Below are 14,226 nucleotides of genomic sequence, written 5' to 3'. Positions count from 1 at the left end.
ATCTCAAGACTCCAGCTAACAGGTATGTAAGTTTATTAATTAAAGATTTAAAATGCCAAAAAAAAAAAAAAAAGAAATAAACCCAATCATGTATGGCCAACTGATTTTCAAGAAAGGTGCCAAGACCATTCAACAGGGAAATAAGGATCTTTTGACTGTTCTTTGCTGCTGGGACAACTGAATAACCATGTGCAAAAGAACTCAATCTCATATCACATCAGAAACTAAACCAAAATGGATCAACAATTTGAATATTAACAGCTAAATTTGTAAAGCTCTTGGATGAAGACATGAGGTGGTAGTGGTTGGTAACAGATAAGAAATATGGATTTTTATCTTTAACACCAAAAGCACAAGTAAAAAATGATGATGTTTCATGGTGATTAAAATATATATGGAGCTAAAAATACATTACTATAATGCAAATAAATTGAGTGGAGGAGAGAATAAATGGAATTAGTTTTAGGTCCCTTGTGTTGTCAGGAAAGATTTAAATAATTTAATCACTCTTTTAGGTCAAGAATCCACATTGTAATTTCTAGGATAGGTCTTAAAAATATGGACTGAGGACCACTGGAGATCCCTCACACTCTGTAAGGGAATCCTCAAAAAACAAAACTATCTTCTGGAATTGATACAAGGATAAAGTAGAACAACCAATGATTAAAAATAGAGTTCAGAAAGAGACCTATTATGTGTATATGTATAATCACTTGATTTATGACAAAGATGACATGGTACAGGAGAGGAGACAATCCTCTCAATAAATGTTACAGTATAAAATGTATATTCATATAAAAAAAGAAAAGGTGACTTCTATATATTAAACAATAGATAAAATAAACTCTAGCAAAAATAATAAAGTTCTGAAGACAGTGTTTCTCAACCTTACCCCTAGTGATAAGTGACTAGATAACTATTTTATGCACTGTGGGATGCTTAGAATTCTGTACATTGTAGGATATTTAACAGCATCCCTAGAAAAACACACTGGATGCCAGGAGTACTCTATCCAGGCTGCTATGAAAATTAAGAATGTCTCCACTCAAGAGATGGGAGATGTGGAGTGAGAGGTAAGTGAACTGCCTTTAGTTGAGAACCACTGTTCTAGAACATAAGATAGCATCTTCACATCCTTAGAGTAGGGAAAAACTTCTTAAACAGGACACAAGAAACGCTGACTAAAAAAGGAAAATGATAACTGAGATACCCTAAAATTAAAACCTTCCTTTCATTAAAAGATAATAGTAACAGGGTGAAAGTCAAGCCAAAGTGGGTTATATTTTTCTAACAAATGTAACTAAAAACTTGTATCTAGAATATATGAAACTCCTAAAAACAAAGAAAAATGACAAAAATCCCAATGTAGAAAATCAACAGTAATAAAAAACGGTGGTTTCAGGAGGGGAGAAGAGACTTCACAAAAGAAGGTTTTCTGAACAACCAACTCTTTTAGGAAAAGTACTCAATTTCATTTGATGTCAGGAAAATGTACTCTCCAGAAGGACCAAAGTTACAGAGGCTATTAATACCAAGAACTGAAGATACAGAGTAACAGGAACAGTTGTATATGGTTAATTAGGCCATACAACCACTTTGAAAACAATTCTTGTGTTATCTTCTACATTTGAACACATGAGATACCAACGACCCAGATGTTACTCTTGGTATGCATCCAACACAATGTACAAGAAATATGTAAAAGAATGTTCAAGATGGCATTATTTAACCCAAAGTCCAACAGTAAAAAGATAAACTATTATAAAATGAAGAAAATGAACTATAGGTACAACTGACAACATTCACAAATTTCCCAAACATAATGAACAAAATAAGCCAGAGACAAAATGCTACTACTATATAATTCTATTTAAATAAAAGTTAAAAAACAAAAAAAGAAAAAGGTCATATTCTTTGAAGTCAAGCCTAGGAAAGAGGAAAGGAGAAATGATTGGGCAAGAAAACCCAGGGTGCTTCTGGCTTGCTAGCAGTATTCTGTTTCTTGATCTGCAGAGGATTATGGAGTGTTTACTCTATGTTAATTCACTGAGCTATATACTTCCACTTTGTACACTCTCCTTTATGTACTTTCTTTCTTTCTTTTTTTTCTTTGTGGCACTGGGGATTGAACTCAGGGCCTCATGTTTTCTAGGCAAGTGCTCTGCCACTTGAGCTATGCCTCCAGTCCTATTTCAATTTCAAAAAGACACAATGCACTATCTTTAACATGCTGTACATGCAACCTGGGAAGCAATACACTGCCCGAATACTTCACTACAGTTTTAGACATCAATTGTTTGGGAGTGAAAATATGCCTGACAACATAATGAATTTTCACTCCTTATGTTTCAATTATACTTTGCCTAATTAAATTAAATGAATAAAAAATCCTAAAAAGAATTACTTGAGCTTTCAATGTGCTGCAGGAAGACATAGTTAGGTATATTTTTCTGTTTTCCTATTTACCTTGATAAGCTGAAAAAAATTTAACTTTAGGTAAAAGGGAAAAAAATGCATAACCTGGAAAATGCTAACATTAAAGTTGAAGATGTTTGTTTCTAATATTAAAAGCACTTTTTACATTTAGAATAAGAAGAGGATTAAGACAGAATGATCAATGATACCTGAACTAAAAGTGGTTTCTATTAAAAATTTATATAATCCCTTACCCATCAATCTAAGCCTTGGCTTAGATTTTTATATTCGATGAAATTTAGTAAAACTCCATTTTACAATACCAATAATTATTTTATTTACAAACAATAATTAACATCTATAATATCAAGTTGCTTCTATCAAATAGTTCCCCTCTGAATTTTATCAATTATATATAACAGTGTACAGTTAACAGCAATCTAGTTCATTTTTAAGCCATTTACTGCCACCAAGTGGTAGCAATTTTTTTCCAAAATACTCTGAAGTAATTAAAAAAGTTATACTGCAATACTACAGTGAAATGGAAAAATCAGTCTTATACTTTTGGTGAAAGTTTTGAAACAAAACAAGAGGTTTTTTTCTTTTTGAAAAATTGTGGTACCTTGTGACAGGTATACGATGCTGCATCACTGACTTTTTGTTGCTAATGTGCTTTAATTCCACAATTCCCTAAAACACACACACACACACGCAAGTGCACAGTAAAATGACTGAAAGGTTTCCTAATAATCTGTTACCCTTATTACACATGGGGAAGGTGTGAGGAGAATGAAGGTAGGAAAAAAAGACAAAACCTTTTTACTCTTTAGTTAACACCTGTATTAGTTTGCTAGGAGTGTAATAACAAAGCATTACAGATTGGGTAACTTGAACAAGAGAAACTTACTGTCTTATAGATCTGGATGCTAGAAATCCAAGATGAAGGTGTGAGAACAGTTCATTCCATCTAAGGGTTGTGAGTAAAGGATCTCCTTGACCTATAACCCAATTTTTTTGGGTGGTACTAGGGTTTGAATTCACTTGCTAGGCAGGTACGTTTACCACTGAAGCCACTCCACCAGTCCTCCTTGACCTATAAATAGCCATCTTCTTACGTCTCCTCATCATCTCCCTTTATGAGTATCTTGGTGTGTAAATTTTATCATTTTATTAGAATACTAGTCATAATTGGAATAGGCAACCCTAACAACCTCACCTTAATTTGCTTACTTCCATACAGAACTTATTTCTAAATAAGATTACATTCTGGGTACAGAGGGTTAGGATTTATAAATTTAGGGGGGTGGTACAATTCAATCAAAAACACTACACTTTTGTATTTGAATCTTTTTTTTTTAAATAACAGTACATTTTTCTTACTTAAAAGATAGGGTTGAGCATGGCTCAAGTGGTAGAGCACCTGCCTGAGATCCTGAGTTCAAACCCTAGTACTATAAGAAAAAAAGAACAAAAATTGTTGAAGTCACAGAATACTATTCTAATTTCATGAAATACTACTAGCAAAAGAAATGACAAATTTTAGTATAAAGCTATCAAAGCAACCAGTATCATTATAGTTCATGTCCCATCCAATTACAGTGTTCTTAGTCTTAGACTTCATCTCCTACCACTCACTTCTACCATCTCACTGTACTCACATTAGCTTTCTTTGCTATTCTTTGGCCATGATCCAGGTACTTTGGCATTAATGTTCTCTGTCTGAAGCTCTACCTCCAAATATACATATGGATCAGTTTCTTCACCCATGTGCCTATCTCCTTCTTGGTTCTTCCTAGACCCGCCTAATTAAGATAGCACTCTCAGTAACTCTCTATCTCTTCTCTGCTATTATTTTTCTTCATAGTACACAGAAACACAAAGGCGTTCTTACTAACACCTGACATATTATATAGTTATTTGATTGTTTTTCCTCCCCTACCACAAAGAAAGCCTCTGGAGGACAGAGACATGTTTTATATGTCCCATGCATCTAAAACAGAACCTAGTTTGTTGAATATAATTGGTGACTACTTTTTTATATATTATAGCAGAAAGAAATTGGAACAGCATCTTGGAGAATTCTAAGTGGAATCTACTGGTCCCTTACTATACCATAGACTATTCTCTATACTGCAGGTGAAATGAAACTTTGAGGTTCATCACTCCTCTGTGAAACAAGTTTTCCTTTCTTCATACATAGTCCTAAGTCCTTAACATTGCTGAGATAGCAGTGTTGGTTCTTATGTTGGTCCTCTCCCCGCTGGCCTCACATTTTCCTCCCACTAGTCTTCAGTGATCCAACTCACTGTCCTCTCTCAAATACCTCTATATATGCAGTTCACTTACTCTGGAATCCTCTGCTCTCTTATCCTTAGCTCTTCATGGCACAAATGTAGTTAACGCATAATCTCCTTTTAGATAAGCTCAAGGTCACTTACTATGGAGAGCCTTCCTCAACCCACTCCATTAAACTCCTTTTTATTATGTTCATGAAGGGCTACGCCTCTCAAATATTTTCCAAATATTCAACTGATGATTGCTGATTAAGTATCTCTCCCAATGAACCTAAGTTCCAAGAAAAAGGTTCCCTAGGTTCCAAAAGAAGAGGAACCATGTCTTCTGTTGTATATGCTGCATTGTGAGCAACTAGACGGTAGTAGACAACCTAAATGAAGGACACACAAAAAAATAAGCAAGGGCTGGTGGAGTAGCTCAAGTAGCTCCTGTCTACCAAGCCTACAGTCCTGAGCTCAAACCTCAGTACTGCTAAGACAAAAAAATAAATAAAAGTTACAAAGGCTTGGGGTGTGGTTCAGTGGCAGAGCAACTGCCTAACAGGCATGTGGCCCTGGGGTTGATCCTCAACATCACAAAAATAATAAATAAATGCTACATATCTAATTAAAAAATAAGCTAATTATAGATGAATAATAAGGGACTGCAATTAGTCAATTACAGGAATTAAACAATGCATACTTTCCTTTATTAACTTCAACTGATTTCATCAGGTACACTAAATGTTTCTCTGGAGCTTCTCTCTAATCACCAGTGTATGCAGAAAGATACAAGCTCATATGATTATCACTTATGCAGTCAATTTGAAAGCTTATGGAAAACATGATTTAACATTATATACCTTATTTCTTTTTTAAAAAATTTATTAGGATATACTTGAACAGGGGGGATTCATTGTGGCAATTCCAAATAGGCTTATATGGTACATTGGTTGGATCGCCCCCCACCATTTCTCCCCCTTAAACGCTCCCCGCCCCAGTATATACTTTATTTCAAGTGTATAGTCACAAGTGATAACTTTATTTACATACTTCCTCCTTATCGTTTATTTAACTTGGTATCAATATATGATTTACAAAATTTCATGTATGTAATGGAACACATATATACTACAGAATTTACAATAGTAGAAAATTTTAAAATAACACTGCATTGAGAAAAAAAAGGCAATCACCCCCAAATTAAAAACTCATCAACTAGATAATTTCTTTTCAAACTTTATATAAGCACTCTCTCTAATGTATTTCAGTTTTGTGAAAAACAAGCAGCTTTAGACAATTGTTCTAAAACTATTATTTTATTGTTTCTTCTGAGAAAAAGAGAATAAATTAAATCTCTGCAGTACTTATTGTTCTATCATTAGCTTTCTGGTATCTGAAAATGACTGTCTTCAACTGTATGATTTTGACAGTACAAACATTTTTTTCCTTTATGACAGTATCACAGTGATAATTAAAATGGGTCAGAATGAATTTTTAAGACAAATTTGTGGGGTTACTGGTGTAGCTCAGTGGCTGAGAACATGGCTGGGATGCTTGGGGCCTTGGGTTCAATCCCCAGCATCCCCTTCAAAAAACTGTAGTGTAAATAATATAAGGTTATAACTCTTCCCCAGACTGATGACTCTTTTCCTAAACACTTTATATTCCTCAGATATACTGATAAGTATATACATGTTTATTGGCTCCAGCAAAGCGAAAGTCACAAATCTAATCAATGTATTACATTTTGTTAGTACAGTCTATGGTTAAATAAATCTTCATTACAAAAATCAAAGTCACCAATCATCTTTGGCATACATTCTTCAGTAAAGAGCATCTGATAAACAATTCCAAATTAATTCAACCCAGAAAATCACTCACTTATACAGGAGAACATTTTGAACTCACTCATTGTTACAAATATAACTGTGTTCAACCTGAATTTGGAAACTGAATCCCTGACTTCCAATACCTCAACATAAGCCTGTATTTGAAGAGGACTTTATAAAGAATAAAGTTAAAATGAAGCTGTTAGAGTGGGCCTAATCCAATCTAACATATCATTATGAAAGGAGATCAGGACATATAAGAGGACACTAAGGATAGGCAAGCAAAAAGAAAGGTTGTATAAGAACAAAGTGAGAGGGTAGCCACCTGCAGGTCAAGGAGACGAGCCTCATGAGAAACCAAACTTGGTAACTTTTTGATATTGGGCTTCCCAGCCTCCAAAAATATGAGCAAATAAGCTTCTATTGACCAAGCTACTCACTCTGTGGAATTTTGTTATGGCAACACTTGCAGACTAATTTTTTCATATTGGCAGAACCAATGAGATGTTTTAAATCATACTGCATATGTAGGTTCTACTGTGGTCTAGGTGAATAGCTAGTAATTTCCACCTTCTGAAAATACCAAACTAAGGTAACCTTTACCATGCTTTATGCTAATTGTTGAAATGTGCTTGGGCTTATATACAGATTTGCCAAAGAAAAAACTGTGGTTCTGCGTACCTGTGTTACCACAATCCTACACATCAATGAGCTGGCTCTCTACCCAGATAGATATTCATGCCAATTTCTTTAGTGGTCAGAGAACAGCTAAACTTTTAAATACCTGATACAGAAGACATATGGATCTCCCCTCAACCCATATAGTAGAAAACTGAGATTTAGAGCCCTTACGAAAGCCCTTTTCTATGGCTGAGAAAATTATAGATTAGTGATAAAATCTCAGATGTGTTTCAGAAAAGCCTGGGAAATTTTTTAAACAGACAGACCTGGAATTTCACTCAACTTCACCAAGGCCTGTAGAATTTATATAAAAGTACTCTATGTAATATGTAGCCAGGATCTACATATAAAATTCTCAAATATGTGTCCGCTTGAAAATTAAAAAAACAAAAAAACAAAAATACCTGATGCTCAGTCACTCTGAAATATTCTGATCCAAGTCACTCTCACAATGGTGTGTGTGTATAATCGCTCATGGCACTATAATGAACAGCCATTAGAAACAACAGTCTCAAATCCAGGTATCATATAATTATCACGTATTGTGACTAATATGAAGTATGTACAACCAAATACAGAAATATACAATTATTTACTGAAAAACATCACTTACATTCATTCCACTGAACAAATTTTCCTTAGTAGAAAAAGTCAGAGTAAAAGATAATATATGCTATAGTAGTTCTTTATTATAAAAGTCATCTGTGAGGCTTCAATTTTCCAGGTAAAAAAGAAACTGGGAACCTGAAAAAAGTTCAGTGCCAGATTAAAAGGATTATACACAGTAACCAACAGGGATTTATTCCTGAAAATGTAATAATTTGACACCAAAATTATAATGTAATACACATTAACAAAATGAAGATCAAAAGCCACATGATCACCTCAACTGATGTAAAAAAGCCTATGACAAAATTCAATCCCCTTTTTCATGGTAAACACACTCAACAAATTAGAAATAGAAGGAAGCTATTTCAACATAACGATTAGCAATGTGTGAAATTATCACAGATAACTTCATATTCAATAGTGAAGGACTGAAAGCTTTTCCTCAAAGATCAGAAACAAACCAAAGATGCCATTTTTGCCACATCTGCCTAATATAGCACTGGAATCCCTGCCCAGAAAGAAAAGGCGGGGCGGGGGAGGTAGTCTAAGAAGTGCAGGAAGGAAGAGTGATATGAAAGGCATCCAATTGGAAAAGAAAAAAGCAAAACCATCTCTATTCACAAGTGAAATGATCTTATATGGAGAAAATCTTAAAAATTCCATAAAACCTGTTAGAACTAATAAAAGAATTCAGAAAAGTTGCAGTATACCAAAAAAAAAAATCAGTACAAGCCAGGAACCAGTGGCTCATGGTTCAAAGCCAGCCCAAATAGTTCGCAAGACGGTATCCTGGAAAGCTCTCTTCAAAAATAGGGCTGGTGGAATGGCTCAACATGAAGGCCCTGAGTTCAAGCCCCAGTACCATAAAAAACAAAACAAAACAAAAATCAGTACACAAAAAAGGGCTGTTTATTTCTGTACACTAGCAATGACCAAAGTGAAAAAAGAATTAAGAAAAAAAAAGTCTAATTCCAACAGCACCTAAGAGAATGAAATACTTAGGAATAAACTTAACCAGAAAAGCAGAAAGTTTGTATACTGAAAACTATAAAATGGTGCCGAATAAATGGAAACATATTGGATAATCATGGGTTGGAAGACTTAGTAGCATTAAAACGCCAGCACAATACAAAGAAATCTACAGATTTAATATAATCTCTCCCTATCAGAATCCCAACAGAAAAATCCACCCTAAAATTCATATGGAATTAAGGGCACCTGAATAACCAAAACTATCTTGATTAAGAACAAAGTTGAATGTCCAAAAATTTAAAATGGAACAAAGATCCAAATGAAAGAGTTACAATCATAAAATTCTTAGAAGAAAATAGGGAAAAAAGCATTATGACAAGGGATTTGGCAGTATTTCTTAGATATGATATCAAAAGCACAGGCAAGAAATGTGAAAATAAAACGAACGAACAAAAAAACTGCAATACATCAAACTTTAAAACTTCTGTGCATCAAAGGAAACAGGAAAGTAAAAGACAATCTTTGTAATGGGAGAAAACATTTGCCAATTATATATATGATGAAGGGAATAATAGCCAGAATAAAGAACTCTTTTAACTCAATAACAACAAACTCCTCAACCGACCTGATTTTTTTTTAATGAGTAAAGAACTTGAATAGACATTTCTCCAAAGATGATATACAAATGGTCAACAAGTATATGAAAAGATACTCAACATCACAAATCATTTGAGAAATTCAAATCAAAACCACAGTGAGAGCCAGGTATGGTGGCTTAGCACTCAGGAGGTTAAGGCAGGAGGATTACTTGAGCGCAGAAGTTAAGAAGCCAGCTTGGGCAACATAACAAGACTCCCATCTCAAAAAACAGACAAAAATCATAATGAGATTATCACCTCACACACAAAGATGGCCACTATTAAAAAATTATACATATATATATATCGGATGTTGGTGAAGATGAAGAGAAATAATATCTTTGTATGTATGTACTGTTGGTGGGAATGTCAAATGATACAGCTACTACAGAAAACAATATAGTGGTTCTTCAGAAAACTAAAAATATTTTATATAATCCATATAATCCAGCAATTCGACTTCTAGGTATACACTCTAACGAACAGAAAGCAAGGTCTCAAAAGAGATTACTATACATCCATGTTCATCATTCACAATATACACACTGGGGAATCAACCCAAATGTCCATCAGTGATATTACAAAGCCTTTAAAGGGAAACTGACTCCCTTGGGACATGGGTGCAGGTGGGGGTGGGGTGGGGAAGGAGATGAAAAGAAGGAAATTTGGTAAAATGCTACAACATTTGAATGAACCTGAAGACATCATGATAAGTGAAATAAATTAGCCACAAAAGACAAATAATGTATGATTCTGTTTATATGAGATATTAAAATTGGAAAAAAATTACCAATGAGGGTACGGAGGGACCTATAAAGTACCTGTGTATTTTCCAAAATAACCTGAAAGTGAAAAAGGAGTAACAATATGAATGAGATTAGCATATACATCATTATGTACTTTTTCATTTCATTTAATTTTTTTATTAGCATATAGTAGTTGTACAGGAGGACACATTGAGACATTTAGAAAAGTGCTTACAATAATATATATATCTTAGTTGATTTACCTTCTCCATCATTCTCCCATCTTTCTCCTCCATGCTTCTTAGAATAATTTCAACAGGCTTCATTGTTCTATTTTCCTACATGAACACAAAGTACATTCACCATACTTACTCTCCTCACTGATATCCACCCCTGGAAACGACCTATTTTACCTTCCTGTCCTTCATTTTTTTAAAGTTAACAGAAGTTAATGTACATTCATAGTAAAAGGGGGTTTTGCCTTGGCATTTTAGACATGTATATTGTGCTTTACTCAGACTAACCTCCCCATTACTTACTTACTCTCTATTTCCTTACTCCCCTATTATTTAACAGCATATAGCGCACTGTGTTATATTATCTTTATACAGACACAATGTTTCAATTCTTCTCCCTCTCTAACACTGTATTTCCCTCTCCCATCTCTGCTAGTCCTCTCAAACAGACTTACTAATATAATCATGTTCTCTGTGTGTATGAGCTCATATATATATTTATGTGTACATTTACATATGATTGTATTTTTAAAGTGTGATTTCTTGTGTTTCTTCACAGACAAATTATTTTACTACTGTGCTGAAAGTAATATTATAGTCTTCAGGAACACAAAACTTGGAAACTAGACTACCTGGCTTAAATTCAACCCTTTCACTGCTAAATGCATTATATTTCAATCTTACTAGCTACAAATTGAGAGTTGAATTAATATTTATAAAGTATTTATATCAATGCCCTATACTATATAAATAAGTAGGCCTAGGTTTTTCTAAACTAGGCAAAAAATATTTGAGCTCTTGTCAAATGTAGAAAGAGCAAACACTATACAAACTTGTTAAAAAATAAATCTTATGTTATCATGGTCTTATTTTTTTTTTCACTTTTAGAAATCACTACTAGTACAAGAGTTGCTTTGGAAACACCCAGAGATAAGACTTAAGCATTAAGATCTATCCTTTAAGATGCTGTTAATGTTTGAAAAAGTGATGTAATCAGAGTTAACGTTGTAAAAAGTTGACTCAAATGGTCTTAAACAAATGAAGCGAATGAAGTAAGCAAAGAGAGACCACACACACATCAATGCTATGACAATGTGAACCAAATTGGCAGTCATGGGAACAGAAGAAAATAATATGCACATGTTGCACTGACAAGGCAAAAGCAGAAGAGCTAGTGAGGAGTTGAAAACGGAAAGCAACGTAGCATTCACAAGGCTTTGTGTTCAATGGCAAGGGAATGGGGGACAACACTGGCAAGAAGAACGGCTTCTGAATCCAACTTTAGGCATGGTGATGCCAGAAAAAAAATGTTCTGCCTGGAGAAATATACTTGTTGGAAGGGGAGTATAGTGAAGGGAGGTGGGGATATATATGAACTACTATAGGATAATTTAAGAGGAAAACTACAGTCTTTCAGTTGGAAGTAAGACCCAGCAACACCACCAACAACAGGTGTTGGCGAGGATGCGGGGAAAAAGGAACCCTCTTACACTGCTGGTGGGAATGCAAACTAGTACAACCACTCTGGAAAAAAATTTGGAGGCTACTTAAAAAGCTAGACATCGATCTACCATTTGATCCAGCAATACCACTCTTGGGGATATACCCAAAAGACTGTTACTCCAGAGGCACCTGCACACCCATGTTTATTGCGGCACTATTCACAATAGCCAAGTTATGGAAACAGCCAAGATGCCCCACCACTGACGAATGGATTAAGAAAATGTGGTATCTATACACAATGGAATTCTATGCAGCCATGAAGAAGAACGAAATGTTATCATTCTCTGGGAAATGGATGGAATTGGAGAACATCATTCTGAGTGAGGTTAGCCTGGCCCAAAAGACCAAAAATCATATGTTCTCCCTCATATGTGGACATTAGATCAAGGGCAAACACAACAAGAGGATTGGACTATGAGCACATGATAAAAGCGAGAGCACACAAGGGAGGGGTGAGGATAGGTAAGACACCTAAAAAGTTAGCTAGCATTTGTTGCCCTTAACGTAGAGAAACTAAAGCAGATACCTTAAAAGCAACTGAGGCCAATAGGAGAAGGGGTCCAGGAACTAGAGAAAAGGTTAGATCAAAAAGAATTAACCTAGAATGTAACACCCATGCACAGGAAATCAATGTGAGTCAATGCCCTGTATAGCTATCCTTATCTCAAGCAGCAAAAACCCTTGTTCCTTCCTATTATTGCTTATACTCTCTCTACAACAAAATTAGAAATAAGGGCAAAATAGTTTCTGCTGGGTATTGAGGGGGTGGGGAGGAGAGAGAGGGGGCGGAGTGGGTGGTAAGGGAGGGGGTGGGGGCAGGGGGGAGAAATGACCCAAGTCTTGTATGCACATATGAATAATAAAAGAAAAAAAAAAAAAGAACTAAGTCTCCCACTGCTTTACCTGACTAAAAATAAAATTTGAGATCTTTCCACCTTCCGTAGTCTTCCTGGATCTCTTTTCTTCAAGTGTTTGTAGTTCTCCTTGTAGAGGTCATTCACATCCTTTGTTAAGTTTATGCCTAGGTATTTGATGTTTTTTTTTTTTGAGGCCATTGTAAATGGAATTGTTTCCATATATTCTTTCTCAGTTTGATTGTTGTTGGTGTATAGAAAAGCTAATGATTTTGTATCCTGCCACATTGCTGAAGCTGTTTATGGTATCTAGGAGATTTTGGGTAGAGTTTTTTGGGTCTTTGAGGTATAGAATCATGTTGTCTGCAAATAGGGATACTTTGACTATTTCTTTACCTATTTGTATTCCTTTTGTTTCTTCTTGCCTTATTGCTCTGGCTAAAAATTCCAGGACTATGTTGAATAGGAGTGGGGATAGTGGGCACCCTTGTCTCATTCCTGACTTCAGGGGAAATAGTTTCAGTTTTTCCCCATTAAGTATGATGTTGGCTATAGGTTTATCATATATAGCCTTTACAATGTTGAGGTACATTCCTTCTATTCCTAGTTTTCTCAGAACTTTTATCATAAAGTGGTGTTGAATCTTACTGAAGGTTTTTCTGCATCTGTTTTGAGATGATCAAGTGGTTTTTGTCATTGCTTCTATTAATGTGCTGTATTACATTTATGGATTTGTGTATGTTGAACCATCCCTGCATCCCTGGGATGAAACTGACTTGGTCATGGTAAATGATCTTTTTGATGTGTTGTTGAATTCAGTTTGCCATTACTTTACTGAGGATTTTCGCATCAATGTTCATGAAGGAGATTGGTCTATAGTTCTCCCTTTTGGAGGTGTCTGTCCAGTTTTGGAATGAGTGCAATACTAGCTTTGTAGAATGAGTTAGGCAGTATTCCTTCCCTTTCTCTTTCATGGAACAGTTTAAGGAGGGTTGGTATTAGTTCTTCTTTAAAGGTCTGATAGAATTCAGCAGAGAATCCATCAGGTCCTGGACTTTTCTTTTTTCAGAGACCCTTTATTGCTGATTCAATTTCATTTCATGTTACAGATCTGTCTAGGTGGTTAATATCCTCTTGGTTCAGTTTTGGATGGTCATAAGTATCTAGAAATTTGTCCATTTCTTCAAGATTTTCCAATTTATCTCTTATGCTCATGGATTGGTAGAATCAACATAGTAAAATTGGCTATATTGCCAAAAGCAATCTACCTATTCAATGTAATTCCCATCAAAATCCCAATGACATTCATCACAGAGGTTGAAAAATCTACCCTAAAGTTCATCTGGAAACACAAGAGACAGTGAATGGCCAAGGCAATACTCAGTGAAAAGAGCAATGCCAAAGGTATCACCACACCCAACTTCAAACTATACTACAGAGCCATAGCAATAAAAACATCATGGTACT

At 35.1% G+C, this 14,226-nt stretch overlaps 1 protein-coding gene across 15 annotated transcripts in view; it reads right to left on the bottom strand.

Annotated features, from left to right (window-relative positions):
• Znf644 (zinc finger protein 644) overlaps window positions 1-14,226 on the bottom strand; it is a 99,405-nt gene that overhangs the window by 50,460 nt on the left and 34,719 nt on the right. For 3 of the 15 annotated variants that reach the window (XM_074076506.1, XM_074076505.1, XM_074076510.1), the window contains one exon: window positions 10,430-10,504. The exons of 11 other annotated variants lie outside the window; for them this stretch is intronic. The gene's annotated coding sequence lies outside the window, so the exon portion shown is untranslated. Of the gene's footprint in view, window positions 1-10,210; window positions 10,230-10,429; window positions 10,505-14,226 lie in introns of those variants that run through there. One more of the 15 variants, XM_074076507.1, reaches the window with a different exon arrangement.

The sequence above is a fragment of the Castor canadensis genome, chromosome 6, assembly GCF_047511655.1.
Source record: "Castor canadensis chromosome 6, mCasCan1.hap1v2, whole genome shotgun sequence".
In the NCBI taxonomy this organism is placed as follows: domain Eukaryota; kingdom Metazoa; phylum Chordata; class Mammalia; order Rodentia; family Castoridae; genus Castor; species Castor canadensis.
Note: the sequence above shows the minus strand (reverse complement) of the source record. Positions and strands in the feature narration are given on the sequence as shown.